Source organism: Sphaeramia orbicularis, chromosome 13, assembly GCF_902148855.1.
Source record: "Sphaeramia orbicularis chromosome 13, fSphaOr1.1, whole genome shotgun sequence".
NCBI classification, from domain to species: domain Eukaryota; kingdom Metazoa; phylum Chordata; class Actinopteri; order Kurtiformes; family Apogonidae; genus Sphaeramia; species Sphaeramia orbicularis.
In genome coordinates, this window is record NC_043969.1 from 48,433,863 (window position 1) to 48,452,499 (window position 18,637).

General features: G+C 41.8%; 1 protein-coding gene across 3 annotated transcripts in view; it reads left to right on the plus strand.

Moving 5' to 3' along the window:
* LOC115431032 (NACHT, LRR and PYD domains-containing protein 14-like) overlaps window positions 1–18,637 on the plus strand; it is a 69,341-nt gene that overhangs the window by 27,034 nt on the left and 23,670 nt on the right. The gene's annotated exons all lie outside the window — the stretch shown is intronic.

The window sequence follows — 18,637 nt, forward strand, 5'->3', positions numbered from 1 at the left end:
TGTGGAGCCATGCTTTCCTTTGTGTGTGTGTGTGTGTGTGTGTGTGTGTGTGTGTGTGTGTGTGTGTGTATTGTGCGTGCATGCATGAGGGAGTGTGAGCACAAGTCTGTGTGGAGATAAAAAACGAGCTCACAAATGAAAATAGTCATTAAACTTGGTGTTAATGTTAATGTTCACTCTTACGTGTTAGGTAGAAAGCAACCCAAGTTTGGCTGAACTGTGTGTATGTGCCTGTCTGTGTGTGTGTATGTGTGTCTCTGTTTGTGTGTATGTGTACCTGTGTGTGTGTAACCCATCTAACCCTAACCCAGTGGTTCTTAACCTTGTTGGAGGTACTGAACCCCACCAGTTTCATATGCGCATTCACCGAACCCTTCTTTATTAAAAAATAAAATATGATTTTTTTCAAATTCAAGACACAGGTATATGCTTTACTGGTGCATATAATGAACCGTGCATTAACATCACTGTGTTCAAAGAACAAAACCAATAGAGTGCATGAACTTACAACAAATTACATACCTTTTCACAAAGACATGACCAACCACACTGAAATGGTTTTAATTTTTAACCTTATGTATTCCAATAATGAACTTATTGTATTTATGCTATTTATCATTTTTAACATTTTAACACACACCCACCACCTAATTTCCATCAGGCTACAATAATAATGAATATTTACTGTAAATCAGTGTGACTGACGGCTTTAGCGTAATACGATTTCTCCATCCGCGACGGTGCGTCGGTCATCACATGATTGTAACTGACCAGTGCGGTGACCGAAAAATGTAAACAAACACTACACATGGCTGCCTCCGTGGTTAACAGGAAGTAGCAAAAGTCATAACGTCGATGTGGAAAATACTCAAATAATTCATCGTCAGACGAGTGGAAGAGATTCTAAACACTTCCGGATGTGTTGTAGTGCTATAAGCAACAATACACCGCGTATATTGGATGTCAATCAGAGAAAGAGTCTCCGAAGCCGTTTGTTTACATACACGGACCTAGCCCGACACACACACCTGACTAATGAGTCGAGTGTGTGTCTTGACCTCCGCCGAACCCCTGAGACTGACTCACCGAACCCCTAGGGTTTGATCGAACCCAGGTTAAGAACCACTGCCCTAACCCTAAATATACTACTATATCATTAAGGAAGCAAAAGTTATGTGTTCTGCTGTATAAATGTGAGATGGGGGTGGGATTTAATCAGTTTTCTTCTTCCCACTCCTTTTTGAGCAGTACAGATTGAATTTATTTTGTTATTACTAGTGTCCATGGCAGTCGCTATTTTGACTTAATCATCTTATTTAATGTATTTGCTCTGATATTAGTTCCTTGTACACAAAAAATGTTTATTTTTTTTCTTCTGCTCAAAACAAATAAATGAATGAATGAAAAAAAGCCTGTTTTGTTTAAAATCATGGCTTCCTGGTGCTTTTTAAGGCTAAAAACTCAAAAAAGACTGTTCTCGCTATTTTGCAAATTCCCATGTTCCTGTGACTTTATTAAAAGAAGCCTCAAATCATTGCAACTTTCACCGCAATTTTTTGGAAAAGCTGCAGCAAAATCAGGCATTTTAGACCGCAACAATCAAAAAAAAAAAAAAAAAAAGCCTGTGAAATCCTGGAGTGACTGACCAGTGTGTTCTGTGGATGTCACTGAGTTATTTTGTGCTGCCACCCTGTGGACTAATGGAGAAATACACTTTTTACCTGAAAACTTTACCTCTTAACAGGCAAGTGACTATTTTTGGTAATTTCCAAATACATTACAAGACAGTGACATCAGCAGTTCCAGTGAAGACAGTGAGTCCACAATCTGAGGTCCAATGTGGTCTCCAGGGTCTGTCAGGTCCACCGGTGCATGAACAGTGAGTGGACCTGCTTTGTTCGGTACCGTGAAGTAATGGAACTAATGTGAGGACTGATGTTCAAAGGGATCATGTGGATGTGGACAGGGGTCTGGACCAGCACGCATGTTGTTGTGATGTTCTAAAAGAGATGTTCTAGTGTCTGAAAGTACATGTTCCTTTGACTTTAAATGTGCTGTTCTTTTCCATTTACTTTTTTTTTCCAGCTTACAGGTAAGAAACCAACTATGTTAAATTCATTAGCCTTGATTTTCTACATAGTAAGAAAAATTTTAAAATTTCACAAAAGTAATAAAGTCTTGTTAGGTTCTCCAATAACACACTAAGGTTGAAATGTTGAATTTCAGAGTATTTCTATGAGTGTTCTATAACAGGTTAAGAGGCGACGTCAACAGTTATTACTTTATTTTACATCTGTTTCTTTTCTTTATTTTCCTTTTAAATCTTTGTTTTTATGTTCTGATGTGTCCGTTTATCTTTGTCATTACATTCAGTTCAGATAAATCCTAATGAAACGGACTCATTCTGAAAACATTCTCATACATTTCATGTCTTACTTTAGTAGAAGGACAGGTTCTTGGTCACTAAAAATATGACAGATGAGATACTGGGCTGGTTGATAGTGAAAAAGTCAGAGCTATAGAGAGAGAGAGTTGTGACGTGTTGTGATGTGGCCTCTACGTTGATCACGTGGTTCATGTAAGCCTCAGTAGTTCCAAACAAACTGCGGTGTCATGTTCTTCTATGGAACAGACAGCAGTGAGTGTGTTACTGCAGGTAAATATGCAAATAAACCACACACACAAGTTTATTTCCAACTGTTGTGTCACTACTGTATGTATGTTTGTGTCACTTGTGCTTTTGAGTAGTGGGTTGACCACTGAAAGAACTGACTTTATTACTTTGAAAAGTTTTAGATTCAGTAGCAGGTTTACTGAATGAGCGCAGGACAAATAAAACTACTAACAGGCGTCACATGCCATTATGAAACGTGAATAAATTACAAATAGAATTAAAAAAAGTGTCAAGGTGGACCCATATTTCATTTATTTTATTTATTTATTTAGACAGGGACAATGCACAATATAATTAACCTTAAAAAGGAGAGATGTAGTGTACCAGGTTCTAGCACTAGTGCTAATTTGCAGCTGTTGTCCCTAGGCAGGCTGATGTTATCATTAAAAAAATAGACATTAATAAAAACTAAAACATTAAAAAACAGTAAATGACACTAATGATCACATGACCTCAGCTGACAAACTGAACCCAACACCACCAGGTTCAGCAAAACTAAAATAAAACCCACTGAAAACCACATGAGGACTAACGTTACCTTATCTTAGAAACTCCATAATTTGTGGTTATAGTGGTTCAACCTCAACAGCTGGACAAGTCAAACTAGCAAACTATGGGCTACAGCTGAAAATCCAACATAACAGTGATTTAAGATAGAAATTTATACAAACACTAACACATACCAAAGAAAACAGAATTTACGACAGAAATGTCACTAATACAGGAAACACACTGGATAATTTGAAAGATGACGATATCTTATTAACTTTCTGCTGGAGTTGCTAGATCAGTAGAAATAGAAACAAATGTATATCATCAGTTTCGGTCCTGTCCTTTTTCAAATATTTTCTGGCAAGATGTCTGTTTTTTTATTTATCAAAATATAATTTCAGATTTTACTTTTACTTATTCAAAAATATTGTTTGGTATATGCTCATATCCTGCTAACAAATCAGATCAACATTACATAATCAATTTAATTATATTTTTGGCAAAATACCACATTCACAATCTAAATTCTCAAATCTCAAACCTTCTTTTTTAATTTTAAAATTGAGTTTACCCAGTATATTTCAAACATTCAATACTCTAAAAATAGAAAAGCTATCAAAACCACTGATTTATGCAACAGATTTGAACTTTGTGTAATTTGATATATTTTATTTATTTATTTATTTATTTATTTATTTATTTATTTTTTCTTTTTTTTTTTGTTTGCATGTTTTGTCCCCTGGCTATGTTCTGTTCTGTTCATGTTGTATTAGTATGTTAATATTGCATTGTACTTGTCATGTCATTATTGTACTTTATACAACATTAAATAAACAAATTACGGAGCCCGGGAAGGGACATGAAGAGAAAAAAATTTATTGCGTTATAACGCAATAGTTCAAAAGTATTGCGTTATAATGCAATAGTTTTTGCGTTATAACGCAAAAGTATTGCGTTATAACGCAAAAGTATTGCGTTATAATGCAATAGTTTTTGCGTTATAATGCAAAAGTATTGCGTTATAACGCAAAAGTATTGCGTTATAACGCAATAGTTTTTGCATTGGGATCTGCATTCGGGATCGGACAGGTCGTCAGGTCAGACACACCTGTACCTGCAGTCCTGTGCCCTATGCATGTGTAGTTCAGATGACCGTAACTCTGTCATTATTTGTCCGATCAGAAAAATTCCACCGGTTTCTGAAACCTGAGACTCTGTGCTTTATGGACATTCTCGGGTCAGTGCGAAAATTTCACGGGCACCTGTCCTAGAAGACGCAAAATAAGCCATTCGGTGACTGGGGACGCACACAGCAGAGCGGATTCATGGAGCGAAGAACCGGAGCGCATAACAGAGTGGATAACGGATTAGATCTAGTTTTGGAAAATGTAGGCAAGACGGATATCCCAAGTCCCATGACCCCCCTGGAGGTTTACGGATGGATTTGTGACCGAAGGAGCGACTGATGGAGCAACATCTGAAGAAGAAAGGTAAAGTTCACCCAGTTCCATTTAGTGGATTTTCTACATGACTGAAGCACTGTCTGCTTTTTTCTATGGAGTTTTTACTTGTTTCACTTTAGTATATGTGTAAACTGACGCTTATACTGCATCGTGGTTTTATAGAATAAAGTACGAACTGTCATGTCTGCTCCCAGACTGTGTCTGTCTTTTCTGTTTTGTCTGTCATTTCCTGTTTTATTTTGTTAAGTTTCCCTCTTGTGTCATGTCTGGTGTCTTTACTTCCCCTCCTTGATTGTTTCACCTGCTCCTGATTACCTGACTCCTCCCTGATTATCTCCACCTGTGTCCAATTGTCTTCCCACCCTCTTGTGTATTTAAACCCTGTGTTTTCCCCTGTTTCTTTGCCAGTTTGTGTTCTACCTTTGTGTGCTCACTTACCAGCGTTTTTGGATACCTGTCAGTCTGTCTGCCTGTTCTTGACCCGTTTTGCCTTCCGACCACCGATTCTGCCTGTTCCTTGTCTGCCTGCTCGTCTGGTTCTGACCTGGTTCGTACTTCGACTTCTGATTCTGCCTATTCCCTGTTTACCTCAGCCTCCAACGTGTTACCTTGTGTTTTGACCCTCGCCTGGACCCTGACCGTGAGTAGCCTTTCCCTCATGTTCCGTTGCCTCCTGAATTGCCCTCCTGTGTATGACCTGGCTTGTTTTTTGACTATCCTCTGTTTTGCCCTAGTCGGGGTGTTGACGGGAATCCTCCGGCTCGGCCGTGCTGACCATCCATATTCCCCGTTCACAGCCCGGACGAAGAGTCCAGAATCACACGCCTTCACAGACGTGTTAACTATTTTGTGCTGTGTTTTTACTACTGTGATTGTGTTTAATAAACACTCTCAATTGGTCATCTGCATTCTGGTCTTGCATTTGGGTTCAGCCTTTGTACTAGTCCCATTACAGTACAAACTGGCCAATAAGATGAACCCAGCAGACCTAGACCAGGTCCGGGAGGCAGTTCGGTCCCAGGGGCAACGCTTAGGGGGACATGAACAGATTTTGCACTCCCTAATGGATAAGATGACTCAGCTGTCCGTTCAGTTTTCCCAGTATTCTGGTAACCAGGCTTCTGCTCCGGTCCCGCCAGTCGAGAATATTAACTCTGTCTCACCCGTTAAAACCTTGGAGGAACCCAACATCCCACCTCCATCTAAGTACACAGGTAACCCTGATACTTGCCGTAATTTTTGTACACAACTCCAGCTCATTTTTGATTCCCAGCCCCGCCGTTTTGCTAATGAGTTAGCTAAGGTTGCATATATTGCTAGCCTGTTGGAAGGCCCTCCTTTAAGCCTGTTCAATGCAGCCTATGAACAAGGGTCTCCCATCACTCAGTCAGCCTCGGGTTTGATGGCTGAGCTAAAAAGGATATATGACCATCCTATCCGTGGACCACAGGCCGGTCAAAGACTCATGAGGCTGAGGCAGGGAGATCGCCCCATTAGGCAGTATATCAGTGAGTTTCGTTCTCTAGCAGCAGAATCTGAATGGAACGAGAAGTCTTTGATCTCTGCGTTCCAGAGCGGTCTCAACCGCACCGTTGGTCGTGAGATGGCGCTCCGGCAGGAACTCCATTCACTGGATGATGTCATCGAGGCTGCTATTTGGGTTACTGACCAGTCGGCGTTTTGGCAGCCAGAACCATCATGGAACCGCCAGCCCTCCGTGAGTAAGCCCCACTCAGAACCCCCTCACCCAGTACCTGAGTCCAGCGGAGGTTCGAAAGTGGAACCGATGCAAGTGGGTCGGACTCGTCTGTCGGCAGAGGAACATCAACGCCGTCTGGTGGCTGGTCTGTGCCTATACTGTGGTCAGGAGGGGCACCGAGTCAGCAACTGCCCAGTGAAACCTAGAACGATGGCAGGTGAGGACTCTCTTTTGAGCAGAACGTTCTGTGTGTCCAGCGCCTCTCGTGTTCAGCCCTTGGTCTGTGTATGCTCTAGTTCTGTGTCTCTGCAGCTTCCAGTCCTGATAGACTCCGGGTCAGACGCTAATCTGATGGATGAAGAATTAGCTAAGCAGCTCCACCTCAGTCTGCTCCCAGTTCTGAAGCCCCTGGAGGCGAGGGCTTTAGACAATCACATTATCTGTAGAGTTACTCAACGGACTCAACCAGTTACTGTCCGGTTCAAAGATGGTCACTCTGAGGAAATCAGTTTTCATGTTTATCGTTCTGACTCTCACCCTCTTATATTAGGTCACCCCTGGCTATCTTTCCATAACCCCTGTATTAACTGGCAAACGGGGGAGGTCCAAGCTTGGGGAGAGGGGTGTGGTTCCTGTTGTGAGGGGGTCCGGAATCCTGATCCTCCGTCCAAGCCAGTCCAGGTCACTGTGGCACCTGTCATCTCTCCGGAGGAGCAGGAGACGGTGTTCCCTGCTCTTAGTAAGGTACCCGAGTGTTATCACGACCTTAAGGAGGTATTTAATAAGTCACGCGCTACTGCGCTACCCCCTCACAGACCGTATGACTGTGCTATTGATTTGCGTCCTGGTACCTGCCCCCCTAAGGGGAGGCTGTATTCTCTGTCTGGCCCAGAGACGGCCGCAATGAAAAAGTATATTGATGAGTCCCTGGCGGCCGGCCTGATTCGTCCATCCTCATCTCCAGCCGGGGCAGGGTTTTTCTTCGTCGACAAGAAGGATAAGACGCTACGCCCCTGTATTGACTATCGTGGCCTTAATGACATTACCATCCGTAACAGATATCCGTTACCCCTCATGTCTTCAGCATTCGAACTATTACACGGGGCCAAAGTATTCACCAAGTTAGACCTCCGTAACGCATATCACTTGGTGAGAATCAGAGAAGGGGACGAGTGGAAGACTGCCTTTAACACCCCAAGTGGACACTATGAGTACTTAGTGATGCCGTTTGGTCTCACTAACGCCCCCGCTGTTTTCCAAGCTTTAGTCAATGACGTGTTACGTGACATGCTCAATGTTTTTGTATTTGTGTATCTGGATGATATTCTTATTTTTTCCCCGGATGAGGAGTCACATGTCCAGCATGTCCGCCAGGTGCTCCAAAGACTTCTCCAAAACCAACTGTTTGTAAAAGCTGAGAAGTGTGAGTTTCACCGCCCGTCTGTTTCCTTTCTGGGTTTTATCATCGCAGAGGGGAGTGTCCAGATGGACCCAGACAAGGTCAGTGCTGTCAGGGATTGGCCCACGCCCACCAGTCGTAAGGATGTCCAGAGATTCCTTGGATTCGCTAACTTCTACAGGAAGTTCATTAGGGGGTTCAGCAGTGTGGCTGCCCCTTTGCATGTTCTAACCTCTCCCAAGTCCGTTTTCAGATGGAACCCCGAAGCAGACGCAGCGTTTGTGAAGCTGAAAAGGGCGTTCACCTCGGCCCCCATTCTGTCGGTTCCGGATCCAGCTCGTCAGTTCGTCGTGGAGGTGGACGCCTCTGATCTGGGGGTCGGGGCAGTCATTTCCCAACGCTCTCCAAAGGACAACAGGCTTCACCCGTGCGCTTTCCTCTCCAGGAGACTGTCCAAAGCGGAAAGTAACTATGACATCGGCAACAGGGAGTTGCTAGCCATCAAGGTGGCCCTGGAGGAATGGCGCCACTGGCTGGAGGGAACCGAAATACCATTCATGATCTGGACGGATCACAAGAACCTAGAGTATCTGCGGTCTGCAAAGAGACTCAACTCCCGTCAGGCCAGGTGGGCTCTGTTCTTTACACGATTCAATTTTTCACTGTCTTATCGGCCTGGTTCCAAAAATGTGAAACCTGACGCTCTGTCCAGACTCTTTATGCCCGTCAATTCAGATTCTGAACCAGGACCTATCCTCCCTGAGACCTGTGTGGTGGGGGCGGTGCAGTGGGAGATTGAAAAGTCTGTTATTAATGCATTACGTGATTGTGACATCCCGGCTGGCGTTCCGCCAGACCGCCTGTTTGTTCCTGATCACCTCCGCCCACAGGTCATCCACTGGGCTCACACATCCAGGCTGACATGTCACCCGGGAGTCCAGCGGACTGCGTTCGTTATTAAACAGCGCTTCTGGTGGCCCGCTTTGGAGAAAGAAGTGGCGGAGTACGTCGCTGCCTGTCCTGTCTGTGCTGCGTGTAAGACCTCCAATAAACCTCCGGTTGGTCAATTACACCCTTTACCTGTTACCAGTAGACCCTGGTCTAATGTGTCACTAGACTTTGTGACGGGGCTGCCCCCGTCTGATGGAAATACCACTGTGTTGACCATTGTAGACCGTTTTTCCAAGATGGCTCACTTTGTCCCACTACCTAAGCTCCCCTCTGCTAAGGAGACAGCAGAGGCCATGTTATATCATGTCTGTCGATTACATGGTTTTCCCAGAGACATTGTTTCGGACAGAGGTCCTCAGTTTGTTGCACGTTTTTGGCGTGCTTTTTGTTCCCTTATTGGGGCGTCTGTTAGTCTGTCCTCGGGCTATCACCCACAGTCCAATGGTCAGACTGAGCGGCTCAATCAGGTGCTGGAGGCCGGTCTTAGAGTTTTGGCCTCCCACAACCCTGCTTCTTGGAGCCGCCAGCTGATCTGGGTCGAATACGCCCACAATTCGCTACCCTGTGCTTCTTCTGGTCTGTCTCCTTTTCATGTAGTTTGTGGTTATCAACCTCCTCTGTTCCCGGCCCTAGAGAAGGATGTCAGCGTCCCCTCAGCTCTGGCCTTGATAAGGAGATGCAAAAGGACCTGGATTCGCGCCAGACAAGCTCTGTTGAAGGCCTCGGGGGTCTACAAGGCAGCTGCGGACCGGCACAGGACTCCAGCCCCGGTCTACCAGCGCGACCAACGTGTGTGGCTGTCAACCCGTCATCTTCCCTTGAGGGTGGAGAGCCGCAAATTGGCACCCAGGTTCGTGGGCCCATTTCCTATCTCAAAAATTATTAATCCTGTCTCTGTTCGCCTGAAGCTACCTAGGACCATGAGGATACACCCAACCTTCCACGTGAGTCAAGTTAAACCGGCTAAGGAGAGCCGGTTAGTCCCTCCCACCCAGCCACCACCGCCACCCCGGATCATTGATGGAGGCCCAGCCTACACTGTTCGCCGGCTCCTAGCGGCCCGTCGCCGGGGAAGAGGATTTCAATACTTGGTGGATTGGGAAGGATACGGCCCTGAAGAGCGTTCCTGGGTGCCCGCCTCTTACATCCTGGACCCGGACCTGATCCGGGACTTCCATCACCGCCACCCGGAGGTTCCTGGGCCGTCCGGTGCCGTCCCCTAGAGGGGGGGGTACTGTCATGTCTGCTCCCAGACTGTGTCTGTCTTTTCTGTTTTGTCTGTCATTTCCTGTTTTATTTTGTTAAGTTTCCCTCTTGTGTCATGTCTGGTGTCTTTACTTCCCCTCCTTGATTGTTTCACCTGCTCCTGATTACCTGACTCCTCCCTGATTATCTCCACCTGTGTCCAATTGTCTTCCCACCCTCTTGTGTATTTAAACCCTGTGTTTTCCCCTGTTTCTTTGCCAGTTTGTGTTCTACCTTTGTGTGCTCACTTACCAGCGTTTTTGGATACCTGTCAGTCTGTCTGCCTGTTCTTGACCCGTTTTGCCTTCCGACCACCGATTCTGCCTGTTCCTTGTCTGCCTGCTCGTCTGGTTCTGACCTGGTTCGTACTTCGACTTCTGATTCTGCCTATTCCCTGTTTACCTCAGCCTCCAACGTGTTACCTTGTGTTTTGACCCTCGCCTGGACCCTGACCGTGAGTAGCCTTTCCCTCATGTTCCGTTGCCTCCTGAATTGCCCTCCTGTGTATGACCTGGCTTGTTTTTTGACTATCCTCTGTTTTGCCCTAGTCGGGGTGTTGACGGGAATCCTCCGGCTCGGCCGTGCTGACCATCCATATTCCCCGTTCACAGCCCGGACGAAGAGTCCAGAATCACACGCCTTCACAGACGTGTTAACTATTTTGTGCTGTGTTTTTACTACTGTGATTGTGTTTAATAAACACTCTCAATTGGTCATCTGCATTCTGGTCTTGCATTTGGGTTCAGCCTTTGTACTAGTCCCATTACACGAACCGTGTAGAGTATGTGTTAGTTTGGAGTATGTTGGACTTTCTGTGCGTAAAAGTGCGCATGACGCTCTCCAAAATAAGAGCGCATACGCTGATGTTCGGTGACTTTTTTTCTTCAATAGTACAATTTGACCTTGTTTTGTTTGTCTAATACATTGTTCTATGTGTGTTATTTTTCCATGTGTCCACCGGTAGTTACATTCAAGGATGAAGAGAGAGAAGTCACGGTGATGCGCAAAGGCTCTGGTGATGAGAGCAGAGACTGAAGACTGTCCACACACAGATGAAGGACGGAGGAAGAGACTGATGATGATCAGTCCAAATACCACAGACATTCAACACATCCACAGGAGGACGGACTTTTGGTGTGAACAGACTATTTTCCATGTTCAGACTGGGCCATAGGAGCACTGCCTGGATCAGAGCTGTGAACTGACACAACTGTTTCTGCAGAACCACGAACATGAAGGCACTCTGCAGACACAGAACGGACAAATGCCCTGTGTGTGTGTGTGTGTGTGTGTGTGTGTGTGTGTGGTGTATGTGTGTGGGGGACACACACCTGTAGAGTTTGGATTTTTACCCTGTTTTTGCACAATAAAAGGCAAATACTCACACAGCTTGTTTTAAACAGTTTTTATACTTTTAAAGTTCATATTTAACTTTCAAATGTTGTATCCATGTCTAATTTCAGTATTTTTCCGCTAAAACTAAAAAAAAATATAAATTATTCCGTTTTTGTGTTTTTTGTCATTTTAAATTGTTATTACAGTATTAAAACAAATAGTGATTGCAATATTGAACGTTCGAAGTGGTCTGCAAAAATTGACAAAACGACTCAAAGCATATTTTCCGACCTTTTTATGATCAAAATAAGAAAACCAGTCCAGGTGGACCATCTGAGGCTCAGGAGTGTAAAGGATTTTAATACAATGCGCACATCCTCCTTCTCATGCGCAGATCATTCACACTTGGCGCACATACATCTGTATCCATGAAGCTGCACACAGACGTGAAGCTGGGCAAATAGGAATTTAATTCAAAAACCGTTGGAATTTTTCCGATCGGACTAATAATGAAAGAGTTATGGTCATACTACACAGGACAGGGGGGCGTGTCAGACCTGGCACGGTCGGACCCGAACTGGATTACAATGTATTATGTACGGACCTCAATCAAGAGAGAGCATATATGATTGCGTTATAACGCAAAACTATTGCGTTATAACGCAATACTTTTGCGTTATATGGCAATAGTTTTTGCGTTATAACGCAATAGTTTTTGCGTTATAACGCAATACTTTTGCGTTATAACGCAATAATTTTTATTTTTTGCATGTCCCCTCCCGGGCTCCGTAACAAATAAATATGTTGGGAAAAAAAAAAGAAAAAGCAGAAATGGAAACGAATGTGTTCCGCCACCACCATATTCAACCCGGAAGTAGGTCCACAGTTCGTCCGCCATTTTGTGCCCTGGGAGTCTGTGGAAGTTCACTGTGTTTTCTCCACCACTCTGGAACAGGTGACAGTTTGTGCTTCAGGTATGAAAGTGGTCAGGGATTCAACTTTCACCCACAAACCAGTGTTTGCGATCTGTAAGTTCAATGTTCAACTAGTGGTTTGATAATAAAGCCATGAGGAACAGTATTTCATGTTACACTAAAATCCCTCTGTCTGACAGGGACAATTCTACAATCTGCAAAGAAAAAACAGGAAAGAGGAGGAAAACAGGCAGAAAAAAAATATTCTGGTCTTCATTTGAACTAAGGAGCTTTAATGTGAGATGTCCTTTCACTAGACGAACACTAGAAGGAGCTATAACTCCATAACAGGTAAACACTGTCTGGGTGTCACTTCTGTTTTGTGTGTGTTGTTGTGAAGTTAAATGAGGTTGTGAATGGTTCAACAGAGACAGAATGGGTGAAGAGGAACCACGAAGATAAAAATTACTGATGTTTATAGAAATATTTACATTCTGCTCTTTTAGTTTATTAATGTGACACAAATGAATCTGATGTAGATCACTAACAAATTAAACCATGATGTCTGATACAAATGTGTTTGCATTTGCTCCATTTATTATATATTTAGATTATATATTCTAATATTATACTATAGAACCTACATTATTATAGTGACTAAGAAAAGCTGGACATTGAACAACTTTTAATTCAGTATAAAATGCAACGCAGACGTGTTGTGTCCGTCTGCTTTGTGGATTATCTTTTCTAAAGTGAAGTGCAGGGATATTTCTACCAATACCAGTGTGGAAACTGGGTTTAAACCTTAGAAACAACAGAATCTAAACTGCACAACCTGTGAACTTTTATTAATCCAAACTAAATCAAATATTAAAAGGTGACTAATATATTGTATCACAGATCTATTTGGGTGAATTAATTGATTGATTGATTGATTGATTGATTAATTAATTAATTAATAGGATCCCCATTAGCTGATGCTGGACATCAGCTACTCTTCCTTTGGTCCTCCTATTCCAAAAAGACATACAGTATCCATTTACAAGCATAACAGCGATGTGATTTACCCTTATATTTCCTTCTTAAGAACACTCAACAGTCAAACAAAACAACATTAGCAATAATAACAATACTGCAAGACAAAATAATAATAATAATAATAAAAAAAAAAAACACAAGGCAATGATATAAAATAAATTACTTAATTATAATTGTGCATGCATTTGCTAATATCATATGTTTATGTCTACATGTCTTCCGAATTGTTTACAGTTGATGTTCTGTCAGGTCTATGATACTGTGAGTCTGTCTGTTCTGTTCTTTATTCTTTTCTATTCACTGACTGAACATTCAGCCATCTGTTCAACAAACACAGTGATGGAGTCTACGTCACATGACCTGGTCTCCACATCCACCTGACCTGAACCCACATGACATGGTTTGGAGGAGTCGGACCACAGAGTGAAGGGAAAACATCCAAAAGGTTCTCAGAACCTCTGGGAACTGGTTCAGAACTGGTGGAAAACCATTCCAGCTGACCTCCTGAATCTGACAGAATAAGCAGAAGGTGTTCTACTTAGAAGAATCTAAAATATCAAACACTTTCTGGGCTGTTTTGTGTCTGTTCTATCATTCCAGATGTGTTACTTCATAGTTTTGAGTATTAATCTGCAATGTGGAGAATAATGACACCAAACACATCCTGTGGTGGTTTCATGTGCCTCACACTGAAACTGTGTCAGCAAAGAGTGAACACATGACTTCCAGTAAATGCAGAGAGGGAGGGGGAGGGGTCCAGAGCAGATCCAGTTCCATGTGAAAGTGAAAGTATTCAGAGTTCAGACTCCATTCTGACAGGTGAACAGAAGGCGTCTGGTTCAGGGTGAGTCTGACATTCGGATCATTTTCCTGTTCTAGTCTCTCAGTAGGTTTTCTCGGTGTCGACTGGAACAGTAAACATGGATGTAGTCACTTCCAGGCTGAGTGTCCACTAGGTTTACTGGACTCTGTGTCCACAGGGTTATTTCCTGTTGTGTCAGTGTTTGTGACTGATGAACACAGTGTTTTAGTGATGTGAGCTCACAGTAGTTTTACTGTTTGTCCTTTCAGACTGACTGAAGTTCACAGTATGAATCTGAGTGTGGATGAAGAGGAGGATGGAGCAGAGTTATCCCATTATACAAACAGGGGTTTGTCCATAAAGGAACCTCCAGGGGACAGTAATGAACCAGGACCCTCTGATCCACAGTAAGTCAACTGTCACACACCTTTAATATTTGACTACAGACATGACAGGACATGATGTGTCCACTTTAAAGTCCAAATGTGTCCTTCAGACAGAATAAAAACACACATGAATAATAACCAAAGGTGATAGAAAATGAAGTGTTCAGATCTTAATAACACTAACATACTGTCCAATCCAACTGTTGTACTTGTGTTGTTTCCAGAGGTCAGTATAACAGACCCAGAGCAGAGTGTCCAGTGTCCACATGTCTGTCCATGAACAGTGACCGGTCCGTGGGTCTTCGTCCACTATTTAGTCCTGAACCTGGACCTTCAGACACAGAGTAAGAGACTGTTTATTCTTTCAAATCATCTGCAGGACACGTTTTAGAAGTGATTTCATTTCACATCCAGAGTCTGTTGTGACATTAACTCATATAAAAGCTGTTTGACAGAGGCCTCGATGCAGACGGGTCAATATATAATAGAGGGACTTTTGAAGTCCTTGGGATATACAGTATCTTACATGCATCTTTCTGAAAAGTATGAATAAATAAATAAATAAATAAATTATATGTTCATTGTGATCATGTCTTTGAAAATTCCATTATTATTTAATAATGAAAACAATCACGTATTAATAAATAATTAATAAATAACTAGATATACTAAAATGTCAACTAAATAACCATCCGAATTTAATACCAACCACCTTCTAATTATTTAAACAATAATAAAATGAGCTAAGTCAAAAATTGTTTTGATTGTGTTCTTTTTATTCAGTTGAGATAATCATGACAGATATTTCTTTTTTGGCAGTATATCAAATTTTATATGGAAAATAACAAACTGTATCTGTGTCAGAGAAATTACTTTCAACTCAGTTACCCATTACAAAAACACCTCTGAAGGAAGTGTGTTAATTCCAAATCACATGACCTGCTCCACATGATGTCATTTCCTCCTGAAGAAAAAACTGGCAAGACTCCAAGTTCTTTCTCCTCTTTCTTAGTTATTTAATATAAAGTAGTGTGGGAGTCAAGTGTGTGTTTATGGCACTTTTATGTCAACAGTGTTACGACAATATCTTTATAAATAACTTTCAATTTCACTTTGACTCAGTTGTATATATGTGTAGGAGCTATTTCTCTATTTAGTTTTGGTTCAAAGTTAATTTACCTTTTTTGTTTAGTAATTTAGTATTTTATGCCAGTTGTTTATTTTTGGTTTGTTTGCTTTTTGTTTGTTTAATGTTTAGGATATAATTTTGGATTTTCATGGTTCTTGCTTTCATTCTTTAGTATTTAGAACCCTCTTGTTTTGTGTTTTCTTATTGGTTTAGACCGTGGGAACCTGGGTATAAATAGGCAGCACCAACTTAGACCATCATGCACCTGGGTGGGCCTATGGTTTTTTACCAGTCAGTCAGTCAGTCAGTCAGTCACAGTTGTCAAGTCAGCCAGGATGAACAGGACAGACAGCAAAAAGGCCTTGGTTGTTGTTTGCCTGCAAAAGCCTGAAAATAAACCACTTGTAATACATCTCTGGTTTGGACATTGTGTTTTTGACTGTGTAAAGCACAAACCCATGGTGCATCTAGTGGTTATTTGAGTTCTGTTAAAGTCTTAAGTTCAGTGACTTTTCAGTTGTTTAAATTTGATGACAAATAGCCGCTACAATATGATATTTAGAAGAATCTATGTGTAAAAATGCCACGTGGTGTTATGGTTATGTTGATTTTAGAGCTGAAAACAGCACAAATGTCAACTCTACCTGTCAACAAGGGATGTAACGACATGAAAATTTCATATCACGGTTATTGTGACCAAAATTATCACGGTTATCATCATTATTATCACGGTATTGTTGTAATTTGTTCAAAATGTTCAAAAATGACTTATATACACACTGAAATAATGTAACCAAGTTGTATTTTGAAAAAACAAAAACAAATAAATAACACACAATGTACTTTCTGTGGCAGAAACATTAAAATATGAACATGTCAACATCAAACATACAAATGTGCATTAAAGGTAGCACCTTATGGCCATAAGAGATATCTGCACCAGGGGTGGAAATTAATAGGATTTTATCAATATTAATGTTATTGTGGATTGTGTTTACCAACCCAATTCCTTATCAAGTCTCCTATTGATTCCTGAGTGTTTTTTTGAGTGGCAAAAAAAGGAGTTGGGCAGGTCTCTCTGTTGGATGAGGATCTGAAGTAGTGCGCTCGAATGAACCGGATCCGTGCGCTCGCTCACTGGGACGGACACCGGGTCCGTGCGCACATAATCGGACGGATCGGGCCCTTGCGGGAGCCCATTATCCCCAAACTCTGGAGCTCTGTCCATGCAGGAGCCTTCCACCATGTTTTCAGAGGCCAAACATTACAAACTGCATACGCACGCCTGGAGTGCTGCTGCTTGACCAGGAAACGAAGAGCATCACCGTGATTTTCAAAGTGTGGTAATCGAACACGGTTATCATAATAATTAGAATTTAAACGGTAATACTAACCGTCGGAAATTTTACCGCGGTTTATCATTATACCGGTAATCGTTACATCCCTACTGTCAACTATGTTACCCTGTAAAGGGAACTCCAAAAGTCCCTCAATTATATACTGACCCAGACACAGAAAACAGGATGAGTGCAACAGGAAGTTGAAGAGGGAGGGGCTGTGGACCACAGTGTCTGACAGAAGAAGAACTGACATGCATTTGGCTGTTACAGCCAGTGTTGTGCAAGTTACTTCCAAACTGTGATCCATTACAGATTACTGTTATTTCAAAGTAATTCCTTACATTACAATATTACTGTCTCAGACTACGAGATGTTATCACATTGATTAATGATTGTATTTGTTGTAAATATTTAAAGTGCGTATAAATATTATAGTTCATATTAAAAACGGTTGATTATGCAAATCTGATTGTGAGGTGACTAAAATAAGTGTATGTAGATGGTTTGTATGGATGTTTTGTGTTATTGTACAAATATATAGAAAAAAAGTGTGTTAACAAAGCAATGGAAGGAGAATTAATTTAATCAGTAATGAGTGGAGTCCATAAGTTATACTTCTTCCCACTCCTTATCGAGTGCTGAAAACTTTTGTTTGACCATATTGTACGGTTCTTTGTTTTCTGATGATTCTATGTGCTCGAAATACAACTAACTAAGAATTGTAATGCATTATTTGATCCTTAAAGCAGAGTTAGGTTTAGTAATGAGCAGACGTCCATGTGGACAATGGACTGTCCTCTGCTGTTTTCACCTGTTGGCTGAACACCAACAGGAAATAGAACTTTACAGACACATTTCTGATTCTTTAAGGTCTTGCGGTCTTCCTGTTTTGTTTTGTTTTTTTCATTTGAGTAATTAAATTATGGACAAAAAGTATGTTGTAACACAAGTACTATTGAACATGTACCGAGAAAAATATTACTGAGTATTGATTAATAATGCCTTACACTACTGTGTTACAGCAAAAAGTAATCTGTTACTGTAATGCATTACTTTTATAATACATTAATCCCAACACTGGTTTTTCTGATATTTACTTGGATTAATAACAGTTTTCATAAAATATGAAGCAAATCAGAGATGGTCAGTCTGGAGGCATCTGTTTATTTAACATGTTCTGACATGGACGTAAACTACCAGTTGACAGGTTTTCAGAGTTAAACAAACATGAGACACTGATTCTAGTTGGACTTTATTGGTTAAACAACAGTAGAGACATAACAGGACATGATGTGTCCACTTTAAAGTCCAAATGTGTCCTTCAGACAGAATAAAAACACACATGAATAATAACCAAAGGTGATAGAAAATGAAGTGTTCAGATCTTAATAACACTAACATACTGTCCAATCCAACTGTTGTACTTGTGTTGTTTCCAGAGGTCAGTATAACAGACCCAGAGCAGAGTCTCCAGTGTCCACATGTCTGTCCATGAACAGTGACCGGTCCATGGGTCTTCGTCCACTATTCAGTCCTGAACCTGGACCTTCAGACACAGAGTAAGAGACTGTTTATTCTTTAAAATGATCTGCAGGACACGTTTTAGCAGTGATTTCATTTCACATCCAGAGTCTGTTGTGACATTAACTCATATAAAAGCTGTTTGACAGAGGCCTCGATGCAGACGGGTCAATATATAATAGAGGGACTTTTGAAGTCCTTGGGATGTATCTTACATATGTACATCTCTATGTGTGTGTGTGTGTGTGT